At 34.7% G+C, this 21,878-nt stretch overlaps 1 long non-coding RNA gene across 1 annotated transcript in view; it reads right to left on the bottom strand.

Annotated features, from left to right (window-relative positions):
- Positions 1-21,878, bottom strand: part of LOC111097758 — a 237,174-nt gene that overhangs the window by 192,271 nt on the left and 23,025 nt on the right. The window lies entirely within an intron of this gene.

The raw sequence follows: 21,878 nt of genomic DNA, 5'->3' as shown, positions 1-21,878 counted from the left end.
TACTAATGAAACTGAAGATGACACAAACAAATGGATAAACACTCCATGCTCATGGATTAGGAGAACGAATATTATTAAAATGTCTATACAACCCAAAGCAATCTACACATTCAATGCAATCCCTATCAAAATACCAACAGTATTTTTCATGGAACTAGAAGACAGAATCCTAAAAGTTGTATGGAACGAGAAAAGTCTCCACATGGATAGATAAAGCAACCTCAAAAAAGAAAAGCTGGAGGAATCACAATTCTGGACTTCAAGTTATATCACAAAGCTGTAGTGATAAAACAGTATGGTACTGGCACAAAAAGTGATAAATAGATGAACAGAACAGGATAGAAAATGCAAAAAGTAATCCACAACTATTTGTCAATCTTTAACAAAGCAGGAAAGAATATCCAATGGGAAAAAGACAGTCCCTTACAAATGGTGTTGGGAAAACTGGACAGCAACATGTAACAGAATGAAACTGAACCACTTTTTTACACCATACACAAAAATAAATTCAAAATGGATGAAAGAGGGGATTCCTGGGTGGCTCAGCGGTTTGGTGCCTGCCTTCGGCCCAGGGTGTGATCCTGGAGACCGGGGATCGAGTCCCATGTTGGGCTCCCTGCGTGAAGTCTGCTTCTCCCTCTGCTTATGTCTCTGCCTCTCTCTCTCTCTCTTTCTCATTAATAAATAAAATTTTAAAAAACGATTTTAAAAAAAATGGATGAAAGACATTAATGTGAGACAGGAAATCATCAAAATCCTGGAGGAAAGCATAGGAAGTAACCCTTTGGCATCAGCTATAGCAATTTCTTTCTAGATACGTCTCCTGAGAAACAGGAAACAAAAGCAAAAATGAACTATTCGGACTTTATCAAATAAAAAGCTTCTGCACAGTGAAGATAAAAATCAACAAAATTAATAGTCAACCTATGAAATGGTAGAAAATATATGCAAATGACATATCTTATAAATGGTTAGTATCCAAAATCTATAAAGAACTTATAAAATTCAACACCCAAAAAATGAATAATTCAATTAAAAAATACACAGAAGGCATGAATAGGTATTCTTCCAAAGAAGACATACAGATGGCCAACAGACACATGAAAAGATGTTCAACACTCATCATCAGGTAAATATAAATCAAAACTATAATGAGATTTCATCTCACACCTATCAGAATGGCTAAAATTAACAACACAAGAAACAACAGGCATTGGCAAGGATGTGGAAAAGGGGGAATTTTCTTGTACTATTGGTGGAAATGCAAACTGGTATAGCTACTGTGGAAAACAGTTTGGAGGTACTTCAGAAAGTTAAAAATAGAACTACCCTATGATCCAGCAATTGCACTACTAGGTGTTTACCCAAAGAATACAAAAATACTAGTTCAAAAGGATACATGCTCCCCAATGTCTACAATGGGATACCTACGATAGCCAAATTATAGAAACAGCCCGTGTTCAACAACTGATGAATAGATAAAGAAGCACACACACACACTGGAATATTACTCAGCCATAAAAAAGAATGAAATCTTGCCATTCACAACAAAATGGATGGAGCTAAAATGGATGCTAAGCAAAATAAGTCAGTCAGAAAAAGACAAATACCATGCGATTTCACTCATATGTAAATAAGAAACAAAATAAATGAGCAAAGAGGGGAAAAAAGAGGGTTGCAAACCAAGAAACAGACTATAGAGAACAAACTGATGGTTACCAGAGAGGAGGTAGGTGGGGGGAATGAGTTAAATAGGTGATGGGAATTAAGGAGTACACTTGTGATGAGCACCTGATGTTCTATGCAAGTGTTGAATCACTATATTGTACACCTGAAATTAGTATTACACTGTATGTTAAGTAACAGGAACTTTTAAAAATACTTAAAACAATAAGCAGAATTTAAATATTTGGAAAATTCTCAGCCCATTCATATTACAAAAAATGAGAACATTAAGGGTATGGCCAACCAAACCTTCGATAAGGAGATTAGAATAAATCAGGCATCTGAACAGAAGCCAGGAACTATTTCAAGACAACTGAAGAATAACAAGGTAATTGAAGAATGACCCAAAAATCAAATCAGACAATCAGGGCTGCTACTCCCATCACAGGCCCAGTATACAAGGGCCTGGAGGATGAGGTGTTTCAAAGGAGGAGGCCATCTAACCAGTCAGACAGGCCAGGATGCCCCTGCCCTGGGCCTCAGGGATTGAACCCTGCAATGAGTTTAGCGTGGGCTATACTCAGAAGAGTCATAAGGGGAATTGCTATGTCAACCTAGATTTCAAAGGATATGGCTGCCCATTGGAGCTACAGGCTAGGACTCCCAACGGGGAGAGCTATAGCCACAGGGCAGTGAGCCCTGAAGAGCCTCAGGGCCAGACAGACAGCTACTGTAGGGGTAAAGTCACTACAGAGTCATTGTAGGGATGTACTACTGAGCCATGGGGCAGCACTGCCACCCCAGTGGGACTGGAAAGTAAAGCATCAAATCAAAAAGTGTTACTCTTGAGCCTTAAGCTTTATTACTATTTGTCCTTTTAGGTTTTAGACTTACTTAGGATCCATTACCTGTTTCTTCTTGCCTGTTTCTCCATCTTAGAATGGGAATGTCTATCCCATGCCTGTCCCACCACCATAATTTAGAAGCATGTTTGGTTTCACAGAGTCCTAGCTGAAGAGGAATTTGCCTCAGGATAAATCATACCTCGAGTTTTCCTCACATCTTATTTAGATATTTGATAAGACTTTGGATTTTAGACTTCAGAGTTGATGCTGGAACAAGTTAAGACTTTTAAGTTTGTTGAGCTGGGATAAACGTATTTTGCATGTGAAAAGGACTTGCATTTTGGAAGCCAGGAATGGAATGTTATGGACTGCATGTTTGTCTCCTTCCAAAATTCATATTTGGAAACTCTATCCCCAGTGGGATAATATTAAGAGGTAGAGCCTTTGGAAAGTAACTTTATTGAATGAGGTCATAAGGGTAAAGCAAATAAGAAGCAATCAGTATAGAGAGAGAATCAGCATCAAATGTTGAGGAAATCCTGATGGTGTCTAAACCTGGATTCCAGCTATTCCAGAGCCACCGCCAACACTGTTCTTGAAATTTGACTTTGTGACTTACTTTGTCTCAACTGAACCAATAATATTTCTTGAATTAAAGGAGAGCTAAGCGTTATGACTTCCTCTACCCTGCCTAATGGCAGGGCTGGAAATGTTGCTGTAATGGCAGACAAACATCTTAAGAAGGGGCAACGAGGGAGTCACCTTCCAAAATGAATAGCTGATATGGCACACGGCTACACTCCCTTAAGAATTATTAATGTGTGTAATAAAATCACTTTATGTCTATGATTCACTTTATAGTTTTTAAAACATCTTTCATACTTACTCCCCCAAAATACAATAATCCTATAAACAATTAAAACTGATGAGCAGGGCAGCCCTGGTGGCGCAGCGGTTGGCGCCGCCAGCGGCCCAGGGCGTGATCCTGGAGACCCTGGATCGAGTCCCACATCGGGCTCACTGCATGGAGCCTGCTTCTCTCTCTGCCTCTCTCTCTCTCTCTCTCTCTCTGTATAAATAAATAAAATCTTTTTAAAAAATAAAAATAAAAAAATAAAACTGATGAGCAAACCAAGACAGAAGGGTCTGGCTTGAAACCCATTTTTCCCCAATACCCATCCATGCAGACATTCTTTTCCATGGAATAATGCTTCTGATTACTGATCTCATAGAGATTCAGAACACTGACTGCTCAGTAAATGTTCTTTAGGTTCATAGACAAAGGTATTTCATTTCTCATACAACTCAAGTATCAATAGTTTACTTTTAAATCAAGCACACTTCTATTCTCTTTGGTCAACTGGACTTCTTATTTATTTTGTTATCCCCAAACTCTGATACATATTAAAGGTAATTTAGAATAATGATATGACATTTTTTTCTCCCCCAAGGTTGGGAATAAAAGCTTAAAAAATTTGTAACCCAATAGGTACTCAAAATTTAGATAGTGAACCAGCTTTTAAACTTCTCACGGAAATGAATCCCTTGGTTGCATTTATAACACAGGCAATTAATTTGGCTGAAACAAATATTCTTTGATGACCATTGAGCAAAAAACAGAGCAATTTCATATGATAGAATTATTATTGGCAGGGGAATATTATGCAAAATTGGTATAACCAAGCAAGATCAAAAAGCCTTGTGATTAAACAACATCAAAGGCTTCAGGCAAGTCCTCCTTCAGAGAAAAGCCTAAAATATTGGAGAACCCATTTATACCATTACATTAAGAAATGATTTTAATGATGTCCCCCTGAGATGATAGACAGAGGTGAAATTTCAGAATTCCACTAAATCAATTCCATGGACTGCTTAGTTAGGGAAATGGTTCACACTAAGTCTGTCTTTCAAGCCTGTACACATTATTTTTAAATGCATGGTATTGGGGAGAGTATGTGATTTATAGTTCCAGTTTGTTCAATTACTAGATGTGTGACCCCAAGTTATTCTTGACATTTCTGAACATTTTTTTTTCCTTTGCGAATACATTTTTGTGAGAATTAAAGGGACAAACTATGGAGAAACCAATAATCATAAATTTATAAACCATGAATTTCTAAATCAATGTTAGTTACCATTATTGAGGCTATATTTTTCTGAAATAACAGATAAGAACAACTTTCCTAAACCTCCTTATTGAAATTAAACAAGTTAAAACGGTATTTTGGACTATTTTTAGTAGAAGTCAATAAATGCCTAAAACACACACACACAGAATATGCAAACAAATTTAATGTTTAAACAAAGTAGCAAAACCCTTGTTTACCATTTCAGTATCTCCCTGTATACTTTATATATATATATATATATATATTTTTTTTTTTTTTTTGCCAAGCACTTAATTTTAGGTCAATACACATATCCCATACAATTCTCCTCATCTTTTGTGAGGCCACAATATCTAAGAATCAATACTGCCAGGGTAGTAACAGAGTGAAGAAAGGCTTTACTAATAGTGTATGTATTTTACTCTGGAGCTAAATAGTAACTACTAATGACTCTCCTAACCCTGCTTGAATCTTGGCAAAATGGTAGTACAATGATGAACACAGTCAAACAGAATTTAACTGCCTGTTTTCTTATACCATGTGACAAATATATAGTCTATTTCCAATTATTAAAAAAGATATATGAGTTAAAATGGGTCAAAGTGTAGAGTAGTATATAGGTTATACGTTTGTTTCATTTTGTAATAAAATATACCCACCGTATTAAGATATTAATACTTCACATAATTTTTATTCTTATCAGTAAATATTCTGTTATTATTTGTTAAAATCCTGAAGAGAGTGTTCTTAAAAAAAATGGCATAGAATGAAAATATAAGCCTGTCCCTTCATAAAGTCAATAAAAACACTGGCAAAACCTGTCAATCAACTTTTTTGGAATTCTGGAAACAACTAGAAACTTGCAGCAACTAAGATAATGTATAACCAAGAAAAACTGGGGATTTAGTAAAAACTGAATGCTTTGTGGTATTGAACTTACCCTCACCCCATTACCCAATAACTGGCTCAGATTTGGCCTGAAAGATAACAACACACATTCTCAGCACAGACGGCAATACCAGAGAGAACAAAACAGACTCGGTTCACAAAGAGATGTGGGTGTTCTGTTGACCTATCTGGTGCTCCTTAGATCAAAGGGCTGGCCTTTATCTTGCCTAACTCAGGATGTTCACAGTGCTAAGTCGGCTATCTGAGGAAAGATGTTTGTCAAATTTACAAGGAAATACATTAGTCATATCTGCCAAAGGACAATGGATGACAGTTTGATAAAATAACAGACTAACCAAAAAGCTTGAGGAAAAAAAGTTGACAAATGAAATGCTTTAAGGAGTAAGGGTTTTGAAAAGATCCAAAATGTTACTGGTAATCCAGGAGGCCATGTTCATACCCAGAATATGCACATATTCAGTAAAGACATGAGAAGGCCCTATATGTTGAGCTCTGGCTTTCTTCAGGCTTGTACAAGCATTGTCTGAGTGTCAAAGATATGCCCATCTGAAAAGCTGGGAGATTTCGTTTTAGTTCCAGTCACTTAATGAAATATTTGTCCAATCACCAGCTGATCAATAAGTTAACAGAACAGAATACAGTGGCCAAACATGATAAATACTAATTTTATAAAATTAGTTTAGAAAAGCCACCAAACAACTACCACTACAAAAAGCAACAACAAGAAGCCCAGCCCCACCACAAAAAAAAAAAAAAAAAAAGAGAGGGAGTATGATTTCCCAAATTTGCATGATCATAGCATTCAAAATGTCCACTTTTCAACAAAACCTGCAAGGCTTGGGGTGTCTGGGTGCCTCAGTCAGTTACACATCTATCTGCCTTTGGCTCAGGTCTTGATATTGGGATCCTGGGACAGAGCCCCACATTGGGCTTAGTGCTCAACAGAGAGTCTGCTTCTCTCTCCCTCTGCCCCTCCTCCCAGTTGTGTGTGCTGTCTCTCTCATAAATAAATAAAATCTTTTACAAAAAAAAAAAACTATAAGGCATGTAAAACAAAACAAAACAAAACAAAACAAAAAAAAACAAGAAAATGTGACCCATACAAAGCAAAAAAAGAAACGAATAGAATCTCTCCCTGAAGTTCCGACATTACTAGACAAAGATTTTAAATAACTGCTTTAAATATATTTAAAAAAACAAATAAAATCATCATTTACTAATAAGAGAAAACCATGAGAATTATGAATCACCAAATAAAAAATATCTATAAGAGAAATAATTGTAGAAGAGAATCAAATCGGTATATGCTAACAACAAATAATCTGAAAAAGAAATGAAAACAATTCCATTTATAATAGCATCAAGAAAATAAAGTATTTAGGAATAAATGTAACCAAGAAGAAGACTTATACACAGAAAACTACAAAATACTGCTGTGGAAGAAATTAAAGAAGACACATATAAACGGAAAGGCATGTTGTGTTCATAGACTGGAAAATTTATATTGTTAAGATACCTATACTACCCAAAGTGATCTACAGACTCAACACAATCCCTACCAAACTTCCAACAGCATTTTTGGCAGACATAGAAAATTTTAGCCTGTATTTACAGATGACATGATCCTTTATATAGAAAACCCTAAAGAATCCACAAAATAACTATTAGATCTAATAAATGAGTTCACCATAATTGTGGGATACATGAGCAATGTAAAAATCAGTCATATCTCAATATGCTAGCAGTAAAGAATCCTAAAATGTAACCAAGAAAACAATTTCACATACTAAATCGTTAAAAAAAAAAAAAACACTTTTAAAATAAATTTAACTAAGATATTGTAAGACATGAAACTGAAAACTATAAAACATTATTGAAAGAATTTAAGTAGATGGAAAAACATCCTATATTCATGGACTGAAAGACTTACTATTATTAAGATGGCAATAATCTCCAAATTGATTCACATATTCAATGTAATCCCTATAAAATGTCCAACTCCTTTTTTTTTTTTTTTGGAGACGTGGACAAGTTGATTCTAAAGTTCACTTGGAATTGTAAGGGACTCAGAATAGCCAAAACAATCTTGAAAGATAAAAACAAAAATTCAAACTTTCAAATTTCAACACTTTCTATAAAGCTATTGGAATTGAAACAGCATGGTATTGGCATAAGAAAAGACATATAAATCAATGGAACATAAGTGAGAATCCACAAATAAACCAACACAATTTTCAACAAAGAAGCTAAGATCATTCAATGAGGGAAGAACAGTTTTTTCAAAATGGATGTGGAGTAATTGGATCTCCACCTGCAGAAGAATGAATCTACATCCTTGCATAATACAACATATGAAATAAACTCAAAATAAATGGTAAGACTCAAAGATAAGAGATAAAACTGTAACATTATTAAAAAGAAATATATGTGTAAATCTTCATGACCTTGGACTAAGTAATGGTTTCTTAAAACAAGACACCAAAAGCATAAGCAACCAAAGAAAAGAACAGATAAACTGGATTTCACCAAAACTAAAACTTTTGTGCATCAAAGGACACTATCAAGTCAGTGAAAAGACAGTCCACAAAATGGAATAAAGTATTTGGAAATAGTATATCTGTTAGGGGTCTAGCATCCAAACTATATAACAAACTGATTTGTACAACAAAAAGACAACCTATTTAAAAATAGGCAGTGTTTTTTAATAGGTATTTCTCAAAAATATATATATACAAATTGCCAATAAGTACATGAAAAGATGCTCAGTATCTTTACTCATATGGGAAATGAAAAATCAAACCACATGAAGCTACCATTTCATACCTACTAAAAGACCTACAATTTTTTTAAAAAACAGAAAATAGAAAGTGTTGGGAATGATGTGGGCAGGCTGAAACCCTCAGACATTGCTGGTGGAAATGTAAAACAGTTCAACTGCTACAAAAAAAAAATTGGTAATTCCTCAAAAGTTAGACAGAAGGTTAACAGCAATTCCATTTCTAGACATATACCTAAAAGAAATGAAAGCATGTATCTACACAAAAATCTATACATGAGAGATCAGAGGATCTTATATTATTATTAATAATAGCCACAATTTGAAAATAGCCCAAGTGTCCATCAGTGAGCAACAAATAAAGAAGATATGGTATATCCATGCAAATGAAATATTATTCAGCTCTAAAAAGGACTGCAATATTAATACATGTCACAACAGGAATGAATCTTAAAAACATTATGCCAAATGAAAGAAGCCAGACATAAAATACCATATAGTGCATGACTTCATTTATCTGAAACATATAGAAAAAGCAAATCCCTTTACACAGAAAGTCAATTAGTGCTTGTGAGTAGCTTGGGGAGAGGGAAGAATAGAATATGACTGCTAGTGAGTATAAGAATACTTTTTAGGGTGATGAAAACATTCTAGAACTAGATCATGGTGTTGGCCATACAACTTTGTGACTATACCAAGAAACATGAATTGTAGACTTTCAAATTATTAAAATAATATATTTTATGTTATACAAATGTTCTTAATTTTTAAAATCTTAATATTCTTTATGTTTAAAAATTAAATATTACAGTTAAATGTAAATAGGTAAGTCTATAATAATGAAACTGAAATGCATATGTTCTGGATCTTTTTGTAGTATGGTTATATAGGTAGCACATTCTGGATCAGAGGTTTTGCTAAATACTTCTTTATACATACACTTTTTCAAGATAGCTTTTTTTTATTTTTTTTTATTTATTTTTTTTTTCATTTTTTTTTCAAGATAGCTTTTAAGGAAACTTATCATTCTATTTTTATATTATTATTTTTTATTTTTACCCTGCCTTATTCTGAAGAGGATGTAAAAAGATATAAGGAATAGAAGACCTTATTGTATCAAAACCAGTTATACATCAGTAAGTATGACAAAAAAGAGAAGCCACAAATATATACCATATCTTGGTAGAGAAGAGTTCAAATTATAGTTCATACTAGTATAGTTAACTAGTCTAAGAATTCTAGCATTATCCTAAATCAGGCACAATAATGGTACAACAGGCACATCTTGTTAGACAGCTTATTTTTGACAGAAAAAAACTTTATTATATCAAAAAGTCACAATATTTACGGAAAAAGACTCTATATGATGATAATTAATCTAAAGACATAAATACTTGCTTAAGTGTGTTCATTTAAAATGAAATGAAATTTTCTATTGAAAATTATGCCAAAGAACATCTTTTCAGAAAGTTATTTCCCAAATCATTACAATTTGTAAGACAGATATTGGACATCTTCTTGGATTCTTAGAAATCTCCTGAGAATATGATCTCTGCCTTATGAAAAAAAAATCATATGAGCAGTTCAATACAACTGTTGCTAGATCCCTCTTTCTCCATAGTGAAGCTTATCCAAAGGTACTGTTGGCCTAGTTTCAATTACTTTATACACTCAAGCAGAAGCTAAAACAGATGCTACTGTACACATAATTAGCTTTTGTAAAAGATTTTGAGGCTTCTCTCTTTTGTCACACTTCTTGCTCATTGCCTGATTCCCCAAACATATCAAGTGACTGATTGCTAGGCAACCAAGAAATACCATCCAGAGAATTCTCCTATCCATCTCAACAGATGCCATCTCATTTAGATACAACAGGGTTCAAAGCTTCAAAATTTGTTTATGTGATCCAATAAGTCAGTGTTATTTTGGTGGTGCATTTCTAATGAGTAAACCATAGAGGTGGATCACACTGAAAATGCTGATATTTAGACCTTTTACTATCAATTCTTCATGATTATTGTACATGTTAATAATAAAAAAAAACTTTGGAAAATGTAAATGAAATTTAGCTAATTTTAAAATAGCACTTTTCAGGGTGCCTGGGTAGCACAGTCACTTAAGTGTCGGACTCTTAGTTTTGGCTCAGCTCATGATCTCAGAGTTGTGAGATATTGGCATCTGGCTCCACGCTGAGCCTTCTCCATCTGCCTCTCCTGCTTGTGTACTTGCACTCTCTTTCTAAAATAAATAAATCTTTAAAAATAAATAAAATAAAATAGCATTTTTCTTATTCCTGACACAAATGCTAATGCCATGTAGGTTTTGCCTTGTTTAGAAAGCATTTAGTTCAGAATCAATTAATTAATAAACTAATACAATTCATAAATATTGTGTTCCGTAAAACTTAATACAGGAAATAAGCACTTCTAAAACATTAAATTGTCTGCTTTAGAGACCTGGGATGACTGTGTTTCCCTAAAAGTGTGATTTTTTCCCAACTGTTCCTAAATTTATCAAATTCAGCTGCTACCTCTGATTTGATTTTACTTTTCATGTAATCGAGTATTACCTTCTATGTATAGTTAATCAACTCTTCTACAATTTTTTTGATAGATCAGGTCTCTTTGTAGAGATGTTCAGATGAAAGAGAATTCAATTTAAAAAATGTCTTTTGTAGTATTCTTTCAGTAAGCTCTTTATAGCAATACTTTACAAAGATTGTTAGGACCTGCTAATCTATGACAGACCCTTTTACTTTATCAAGTAAGCAACTACAAAATATTACAGTAAACGATGGCATCTCTGTGAAGGATGACAAGCTCAAATATTTCATTTTTCTCCCTCTGACTTTGGGGTTCCTTTCCAAAAAGATTTGGAAAGGAAATCTTTTAAATCAGTCAGTTGTCTCAAACACAGGTTTCAACTCAGGGGTTACTCAAAGTAGATGAATGAGGCTCAGGATTCAAAAAGATCAGATTAAGTCAGCAATACCCTATTGTGAAGACCTGACCTTTACTCAAAAAAGAATGAATTGGGGATCCATCGGTGGCTCAGTGGTTTAGCACCTGCCTTCGGCCCAGAGCGTGATCCTAGAGTCCTGGGATCGAGTCCTGGGATCAAGTCCCGCAATCGAATCCCACATCGGGCTCCCTGCATGGAGCCTGCTTCTCCCTCTGCCTGTGTCTCTGCCTCTCTCTCCCTATGTGTCTCTCATGAACGAATGAATAAAATCTTAAAAAAAAAAAATGAATGAATTAACCAAACTTGAAAAAAACTTGCGCAGGTGCCAAACAAGAGAAAAACTGCATATTAAAAGCAAAGTATAAGTGCCTTTCTTATTGAACAAAGAGTAAAATTATATATTTATTGTGAAAAAATATTTATGATGACTACCACTTGTCCAATAAGGGTAACTGGCAATACTCCCTGACCCAATTTTTTTTATTTACTAAAAACAGCCATATTAATAGGTATGCTTTTCTATTTTAAGAAAGAAGAAACTAAAGTTAACCCTAGCCATGTGACTCACAAATCAGTGGTTTTGCATCAACACTTAAATCCTAATAGGCAATGACATGCACTTCAAAAATTCTTATGAATAAGCTGTTCCTTTTTACTTAAAAATTCAGAAATATATGTGGCATTTTTTAATATTTAATATAACCTGGGTGCCAGAGAAGTTAAACTGTGTGTATAGCAAATATTAGAATCAATCAGGCAATTATTACCACATCAAAAATATACGAAGATATTTTGGAGAATAACAAATTCATTACATCAAGGACTCATGCTCTTCTGTAAACAGATTCACAAAGGGAAAATCAAATCAGAGAAGCTCAAAATAAACTCCAACAGTCAAGCAGTTTCATAAAATCATAACCCTGACTATGCGCTTTTTGTTCATAGATTTGTGCCACCACTATTCAAATCCTGTGTTGCAAACAAAAGTTAGTTTATGAGGCTGAGACTCCTTTTCTGCCTTAATCAGGTTTTATGAAGCCTTAATACAATAAAAACATCTGAATTTGGTTTCTTCTAGGTAGATCCACCTTGAATTAAAAGTATTTACATTAGCATAAACATGGAATTAATATGTCTGTGTTTGAAAGTTATGTGTATTTTAAAATTTCTGTTTCTCTGGAAAAGCTAGAGTTAAAATTATTCCTACTGAGATTTTTCTTTCAGTAAATCAATCACTGTAGAGCACTCCCAAACAAAGCTTTTTTTCTTTCTATACAAAACCTGATGTGAGCTATAACTTGAAGTAGTGATGATCTACATTGAAATGGGGAGGCAAAATGCTCAACTGATTTTCTAAAAAGCATTTTCTTACAATCAAAGAAAATCATTATCACATGACTTCACTTTTATAGTTATATGGCTGCATTAAAAATCTCCAGAGCCTATACGTTCAGACTGAATTCAATTACTTCTGAATTTTGTGAACTTCTAAGATACCATGGAGAGAAGCTTAAAATAAGGGAAAAATTAAAAATGTAGTTTAAGAGCCTATATTAAAAGGCTGTCCTTTATAGGTCACAGCCAGACATCTGCTATTACCATACAGCTATTTGATTGGCACATACTTGATAGATTGGGAATATTTTAGTCCAATTCATTTTGTAAAAATTTAACAAAGGCTATCCTTTAAGCTTGATGTGTAAGTGAGAAAGCTAATTGGCTTATATACAGAAGCAGGCAATCAGTTTTTGTATGTATTTCAAAAGAGCAAAAATTTAATCAGTATATTTTATAAACCTATATAGGAAAAATACATTGAGTAAATTTGTCTAATTCTGGACTTTACTATTAAATGGAAGCTGGAAGGGGAGTGTTTAAAGGAGGAAACAAAGAAAAAGAAAGTGGTCTTAAAGTACTCTAGAGAATCAAGATAAACCCAAAGACTGTCTTTGCCATTTTTTTTTTTTTTTGGCAATTAATCATGTACTGCCCACAATATTTCTAGGTTGTTACACGGAAATGTGACTTAGTCCCTGTATTTTTAAATGTTCACATTTTTTGTATGTGAAATTGAAGGTGGTTATAGGTTGTGGTAGTAAAGAAAACAAGCCCTACTATGAGTAGAAATCCCAGCTTTATTACTTAATAACTGTGACTTTAGACAAGTTCATTAAAGTCTTTAGGCCTTACTTTGCTTTGTGGTTAAATATGGATAATAACTACAACTAGTACATAGGATTTTTATAATGATTTAACTATAATGTAATATATATGTTATATATAAAAATATATAAATTCTTTGGCATAGTGTTATACACGTGTCAACATATAATATTGTTGTTGATGGTTTCAAAATTAGGAGCAGTAATACTGGTACTATCTTGATATCAATCTATAAGCATATTGGAAACAAGAGCTCTTTCTATTCAATCACTCAAATTTATTGCATATAGTAGGAATAACTTAGAAAGGTTTGTTGATTTACTGAGTTTAGTAATACTGCTATTGTAACTTTTCAGAAGCAAGAATTATAAGCCCAGCCAATAAAATATTAAGGAAAAAAGATACCTGCTTAAGTATAATATATAGTAATTTGGATACACCCAGTAGCCATCCATTTAGGATCCAATTTTGTATTTTGACAGGATCAAATGAAGAGGTCAAATAGAAACCTAGGAGCAACAAATAATATTTGGGCACTTAATTTATCCTATTTTGTTCAAGATTTTTACCTAAGGATTTCATCACTGATATTTTCAGCACATCTCCAAAAAAATTTATAGTAGATAAAACTCACACTTCAGTATAGAATCACATTTTATGCACAGAAGGCATGTTTCTATAGCTAAAGATTGATAGTCAATACAAATTTTGACCATTATTTTGAAGTAGAAGAACAAATCATGTGTGTATAAAATTCAGAAATAGTTAAATGTACATATATCTACAAACTATGTGTGACATAATACCAGAAAATCCAAAGAATTTATTGATAAATACAGTGCTTTGGAAATGAAGAAACTACATAGTATTTGGTATGTTATCTATATCTGGATAACCTGAACACATTTTAAAAGTTGATTCTTGTGTTTATTAAATTTCAGTGCATTATGGAATCATGAATCTGGAAAGTTTCATAGTACTCAACCTAACTCAGCCCTTTCTATTTCATTCTATTTATGCAGCCACTCTTGCATTAAAACTGTGTGTCCAGGGTTGGGCAAGGGCTTGGAAAAGAGGTTAATGAGAAGCTAGCCATGCCTGAATTCAGTGAACTCATATTCTAGTGAAGACACATGAATTTAAGACACCAACACACTTGGAAAGTACCAAAAGGAATACCACATTGGATGGGATATCTGGAGAGTTGTCACTGGAGAGGACAGAAGTAAGCTATCAGTGAAGGCTTTAGAAATGAGATAGAATTTATACTGTGTTCACACCAACAAACAAAAAGTACAAGAGCTTTTTTATGGAAAAAATAAATATGTACAAAAGCAAAAAGATGTAAACAATTTGGAAGGAATGCAAGTAGTGTCACATTAATGAGTGCATCTGATGAAGTAAACAGAAATGAGACCAGTCACTCAGAGGGAGGATACAATGAAGGGCTTCAAGTGCTTCCTAGTAAGTATAAGTACTGTGTTTTAAACATGGGAGCATATGCGCATCTTGGAACTATACTTCTGGAATCATGGTGCGGGATGACTTCAAGAAAAGGAATCTAATGGGCAACCCTCTCAGATCCCCTACCTCCTCAGGAACTTTGTACTATCACATTGCTATTGCTCAATAAACCTTGCATTGCTACCTACCCCCCCCCCCGAAAAAGAAAAGGAATCTTGTTAGGAAACTTCTACACTAGCTCAGGCAAGGTATACAAAGATAGGAGCAATAGGGAAGAGAGAAGAGAAATTATAACAGATGTTCAAGAGGAAGGCTCTGTAGTAGTCAATGATGGGAGAAAAATAGAGAAAGAAGTTTAAGACAGGGTAAAAGCCCAGTTTTATATTTTGAGTAACTTGGGGGCTGGTAGTCATATTTATCAATAGTAAATACAAGTTGGGGAAAGAACTATAGATCCCTATAGATTGGTAGTGCCAGCTAATTTTGCCAAATCTAATTTTTCTGGGGGTAGCAACATATTTTATACATTTGCCTTATTCTATTTTGCCCTAATTCTGTGATTGTCCTCTGTCAGAAGTAATCAGCCCAGGATCAAGAAACACAGCTTCATCATAGCTGTGATCAACAGATTAAGAAATGTCAATAACCATCAGGTTTCTCTGAGCAAATTGTATTGGTACTGTTCACCTTAAAAATAAAACTGGTAGGGGATCCTGGGTGGCTCAGCAGTTTAGCACCTGCCTTTGGCCCAGGGTGTGATCTTGGAGTCCTGAGATTGAATCCTGCATCGGGCTCCCTGCATGGAGCCTGCTTCTCCCTCTGCCTGTGTCTCTGCCTCTCATGAATAAATAAAATCTTTAAAAAACTTAAGTAGAACAAATACAGCAATACAAAAACAAGACAAAAAAATTGTATTAATACTAAAAACTAGTATTTATTGCAAACTTATTGCATGCCAAGGATTACAAAAATTCTCTCCATATTATATTTCATTTAATCAGGGGTGAGCTACAGTAAGAGTGTAAATCAGAGAGTGACTGACCCTTCTGGGTAGACCCCTCTACCAAGTGTTACCTTAGGGGTTTTGGCCAATCACGCAGCTAATAATTAGGGATTCTAGTGATATTTTTTGGTGGGCATACCACTCTATCAGCAGAAAGCAAAAGGAGATAGCTAAAATCCTAAAACAATACAAAGGGTCGAGATAGGGAAATCAAGGTCCATCTCAAGTCAAAAATATAGGCACGAGTGAAAATTAAGAGCTAAAGCTAATAAAGAGTGGAACAGAAGTTTCAATAATAGTACTTGTTAACTATTAATCATAGGATGTAAGGGTGATAGGAGCATAGCTAGAAGGGGCCACAAGTAAATTAACAAAGAATTGTGGGGCCTGGGTACTTTCTGGAAATCTATTATTTGTTTCTAGCTTCATTCCATTAGGGTCCAAGAACATACTGTGTATGGTTCCTATTACTTTAAGTTTGTACGGTTTATTTCATGGCCTAAAATATGGTTAAGGTTAGTAATTATTCCATGTGCATTTGCAAAAAAAAAAAAAAATGTGTATTCCTCTCCTTCTCTGCTCACCCCATGGTGGGGTGTGTGGGTATGGGTGTGTTTGAAGGGGACTGTTCTAAAATGTCAATTAGGTCAACTTATTTGCTACTATTCAGATCGTCTATACCCATGCTCATTTCCTAGAGGACTATTGTATCATTTATTGGAATATTGAAATCTTCAACTAAAATCGTATATTTGTTTTTTCTCTTAAATTCTATCAGCTTTCCTTACGTATAAAAATATTTATTTTATTTTTTTTTAAAGATTTTATTTATTTATTCATGATAGTCACAGAGAGAGAGAGAGAGAGAGGCAGAGACATAGGCAGAGGGAGAAGCAGGCTCCATGCAGGGAGCCCGACGTGGGATTCGATCCCAGGTCTCCAGGATCGTGCCCTGGGCCAAAGGCAGGTGCTAAACCGCTGCGCCACCCAGGGATCCTATAAAAATATTTATAATTGACAGGCCTTCTTAGAGAATTTATCTATGTGTCATGTAAAGCTCTTCTTCATTTGTGGTACAACTTTTTATTCTAATGTCTTATTTGACTGATATTGATATAACTACTGTCCCTTTCTTTTTCTTATTATCTGCATGCATGTTTTTCAAACCCATTATTTTATCCTGTTTTTTTCTATTTTTAAAGTGAGTTGCTTATAGATAGCATAGAGTTAGGGTTTTTTGTTATATCCATCTGACAACATATGATTTTTAATTGGTGAATTTTAATTGGTAAATTTAATTGGTGATTTTAATTGGTTTTTTGTTATATCCAATCTGACAACATATGATTTTTAATTGGTGAAAGCTTTTACGTGATTATTGATAGGCTGTAATAAAACCTGCAACTTTCTAACTGTTCCTACATGTTCTGTTTTCTTTTTTTTTTTTTTGCCTTCTTTTGCATTAATTGAGCATTCTTATGATCCATGTTATTCCCCTCTTTATCATTTATACATTGTTATTATTTTGCGATGACTGTCCTGGATTTTACAATAAACATTTTCAGCAGTATATTGCATCTATAAATAATATTACACTGTAGTATGACCTTATAATAAATGTTTCCCCAATGTTTACTTTCCAATATTTACTGTCATATATTTCACTTATATATGTTCTAAACACAATACACTGCTATAGTTTCTGTTCTAAATATTCAGCTTTTAGAGTAATTGAAAATTAGAAAAGAAAAATTTTTATATTTTTGAGCACTCCTCATTTCTTTTCAAAATCCAAACTTTTGTCTAGTATCATATGCCTTTGGCCTAAAATACTTCCTTTACCATTTTTTATAGAACAGGTCTGCTGGCAGTAAGTTCTCTTAGTATTTTCAGTACTTTTTTGTTCTGGAAAAGTCTACTTCTTGTCCTTTCTCTAAAAGATATTTTCAATGGGTATAGAATTCTGAGTTGACAGGATTCTTTATTTCAATATTTTAAAAATATCATTCCAGTGCCCCCTGATACCATGGCTTCTAATATACAGTCTAGTTTAATTCTTATCTTTATTCTTCCATATATGTCTTTTTTCTCTAAATGCCTGCAATATTTTGTCTCTGATATTCATTAGCTTGAATATACTATGCCAAGGTGTAGGTTGAGTGTCTTTGGTATTTATCCTACTGTGTGTCCTCTGAGCTTCTTCATCTGTGTTTAGCATGTGTCACCAGCTCAGAAAAGTTCTCAACTATTATTTCCTTAAATACTCCTAATGCCCAGGTGTCTCTTTTTCCTCAGAATTTTAATTATGTTTAGACTTCGTATTTTCACAAAGATCCTAGATGTTCTCCTCTGTACTTTACACTGCTTTTTCTCCTTGTGTTTATGTCTGGGTTATTTCTATTGGTCTATATTCAAGTTCCCTGATCCTTTCACTGATATATCAAGTCTACTGATAAACCCACCTAAGGCTTTTTTCATCTCTGTTATTGTGTTGTTTTATTTCTAGCTTTTCAATTTGGCCATGTCTTATAGTTTCTATATTTCACCTGGTCATACATGTCCACCTTTCCCAATAAGTCCTTTATTAATCAGGGTTACTTTAAACTTCCTATTATTTCTAATTTCCTGTTGTATCTGAATCCAGTTTTCTTGCTCACGTGACAATGAGGGTTTTTTTTGTATGCCTCATAATTTGATTGCAAACTATATCTCTTATAACTGATAATAGAGATTGAGGTAAACATTATTAACAATTAGAAAAAGGGCACCTGGGTGGCTCAGCAGTTGAGCATCTACCTTTGGCTCAGGTCATGATCCTGGGGTCCTGGGACTGAGTCCTGCATCAGGCTCCCCAAAGAGAGCCTGCATCTCCCTCTGCCTGTATCTCTGCCCCTCTCTCTCTCTGTGTCTCTCATAAACATATAAAATAAAATCTTTAAAAAAATTAAAAATAAGTATGCCTTTTCCTTTGGCAGGCCTTTAACGTGGAGGTTTAATCCAACATAATCAAGAGTTGAGCAACGTTTGGGATTTTTGTTTCTATGGTTACTCTCTGTACCACAGGCTTCAAATTCTTCTAACATTATCTTATATGTATGGTAGGGACTGATTTGTCGGAGAGTTTTTGTCAATGTAGCTCCATTCTCAGCTTTAGATGTTACTTTTGTGTTATAGCTTAGAAACAGTCTTTCTTGTAACTTTCCCCAACACAAAACCATTATTAAATGCTCTTTGACAATGTTTAGCCTAGCAGCTAGGGCTCTCATTGCCTGTTGTTCTGATTCATCTTCAGCCTTAGAAGCACAAAGTCCCTGTATACTATTGATGTGTCCTTCTCAGTGTTCCTACTCCTCCATCTGTTGTAGTTATGGACCCTGTACACATTCCTTTCCCTCCTCCTGGGTTAGAGAGGACTTCTTTTCTCTTCCCCTAACTGAAATGGTTTTCATATGTGCTGAGTATGACAACATTTGTTGCCCATCCCCCAGCAGTTTAAGATGATATAAAAAGAAAGGTTCCCAGAATGATTTTGTTCCCTTGCTGAGGTGGCTGCTCCTCTCCTCACTTCTGGACTATACCATTAAGGACACTTTCTTAAGATTCCCACCAATCTTTTTGTGAGTACCCAGTGATTTCATGGAGAAGAGCCTACAGTTAAGTGCAAATTCTTCTGTATTTTATCTTTGGGCCTCGGGGATTCTATATCCTCTTCCAGCCCACACTAGCCTTTACAAACTCCTTACTTTTATTATTTTATTTTATTTTTTACTTTTCAAATTTTTACTGAAATTCTAGTTCGTTAACATTTGGTACAATGTTTGTTTCAGGGGTAGAATTCAGTGATTCCTCAGTTATATACAACACCCAATGCTCATCATAACAAGTGTCCTTCTAATACCCATCATCCATCTAGCCATCCCCCATGCACCTCCCTTCACCAACCATCAGTTTGTTCTCTATCTTAAAATTCTCTTATGGTTTGTTTCCCTTTCTTTTTACTTCCCCTCCCATATGTTCATCTGCTTGGTTTCATAAATCCCACATATAAGTGAAATCATATGGCATATGTCTTTCCTTGACTTACTTTGATTAGCATAACAAAATCTAGCTACATCCATTTCACTATTTTTGAGGGCTGAGAATATTAAATTGTATATACATATATAATATATATATAATATATATATTTATATATGCCACATCTTCTTTATCCATTCATTAGTCAATGGATATCTGGGCTCTTTCCATAGTTTGACTATTATTGATAATGCTGCTATAAGCATATGAGTGCATGTACCCCTCCAAAACTGTATTTTTTTCAGGCATTATTCTAGGAATTTTATTTTATTTTATTATTGAAGTTAGATTTGCCGACATATAACACCCAGTGCTCATCCCATCAAGTGCCCTCCTCAGTACCCATCACCCAGTTACTCCATCCCCCAACCTATTCCCCTTCCACAACCCTTTGTTCATTTCCCAGAGTGAGGAGTCCCTCATGGTTTGTCTCCCTCTCTAATTTTTACCACTCATTTTCCCTCCTTTCCCTTATAAACATTTCGCTATTTCTTATATTCCCCATATGAGTGAAACCATATGATGATTGTCCTTCTCCGACTGACTTACTTCACTCAGCATAATACCCTCTAGTTCCATCCATGTCAAAGCAAATGGTGGGTATTTATCCTTTCTAATGGCTGAGTAATATTCCACTGTATATATAGACAATATCTTCTTTACCCATTCATCTATCGAAAGACATCAAGGCTCCTTCCACACTTTGGCACAATTTTGCACATTGTGGACAATGCTGCTATAAGCACTGGGGTCCAGGTGTCCAGACGTTTCACTCTATCTGTACCTTTGGGGTAAATACCCAGTAGTGCAATTGCTGGGTCATAGTGTAGCTCTACTTTTAACTCTTTGAGAAACGTCCACACTGTTTTCCAGAGTGACTGTACCAGTTTGCGTTCCCACCAAAGTGCAAGAGGGTTCCCCTTTCTCCACATCCCCTCCAACATTTGTGTTGTTTCCTGTCTTGTTAGTTTTCACCATTCTCAGTGGTGTGGGGTGGTAACTCATTGTGGTTTTGAATTGTATTTCCCTGATGGCAAGTGATGTGGAGCATTTTCTCATGTGCTTGTTGGCCATGTATATGTCTTCTTCGGTGAAATATCTGTTCCTGTCTTCTGCCCACTTCATGACTGAATTTTTTGTTTCTTGGGGGCTGAGTTTCATAAGTTCTTTATAGATCTTGGATACTAGCCCTTTATCTGGTATGTCATTTGCAAGTATCTTCTCCCATTCTGTAGGTTGTCTTTTAGTTTTGTTGACTGTTTCTTTTGCTGTGTGGAAGCTTCTTATCCTGATTAAGTCCCAATCATTCATTTTTGCTTTGGTTCCCTTGCCTTCATAGATGTATCTTGCAAGAAGTTCCTGTGGCCAAGTTCAAAAAGGGTGTTGCCTGTGTTCTTCTCTAGGATTTTGATTGAGTTTTGTCTCACATTTAGATCTTTCATCCATTTTATCTTTGTATATGGTGTAAGAGAATGGTCTAGTTTCATTCTTCTGCATGTGACTGTCCAATTTTCCCAGCACCATTAATTGAAGAGACTGTCCTTTTTCCAGTGGATAGTCTTTCCTGCTTTTTTAAATAGTGGCTGACCATAGAGTTGAGGACCCAGTTCTGGATTCTCTATTCTGTTCCATTGATATGTGTGTCTGTTTTTGTGCTGGTACCACACTGTCTTATTGATCACAGCTTTCTAATACAGCTTGAAATCTGGCATTGTTATACCCCTGACTCTGATTTTCTTTTTCAATATTCCCCTGGCTACTTGGGGTCTTTTCTGATTCCACACAAATATTGAAATGATTTGTTCCAGCTCTCTGAAGAAAGTCCATGGTATTTGATACAGATTGCATTAAATGTGTAAATTGCCCTGGGTAGCATTGACATTTTCACAATATTAATTCTTCCAATC

This window comes from Canis lupus, chromosome 10 (genome assembly GCF_011100685.1).
Source record: "Canis lupus familiaris isolate Mischka breed German Shepherd chromosome 10, alternate assembly UU_Cfam_GSD_1.0, whole genome shotgun sequence".
NCBI lineage: Eukaryota > Metazoa > Chordata > Mammalia > Carnivora > Canidae > Canis > Canis lupus.
This window is presented reverse-complemented; position numbering and strand designations above follow the sequence as displayed.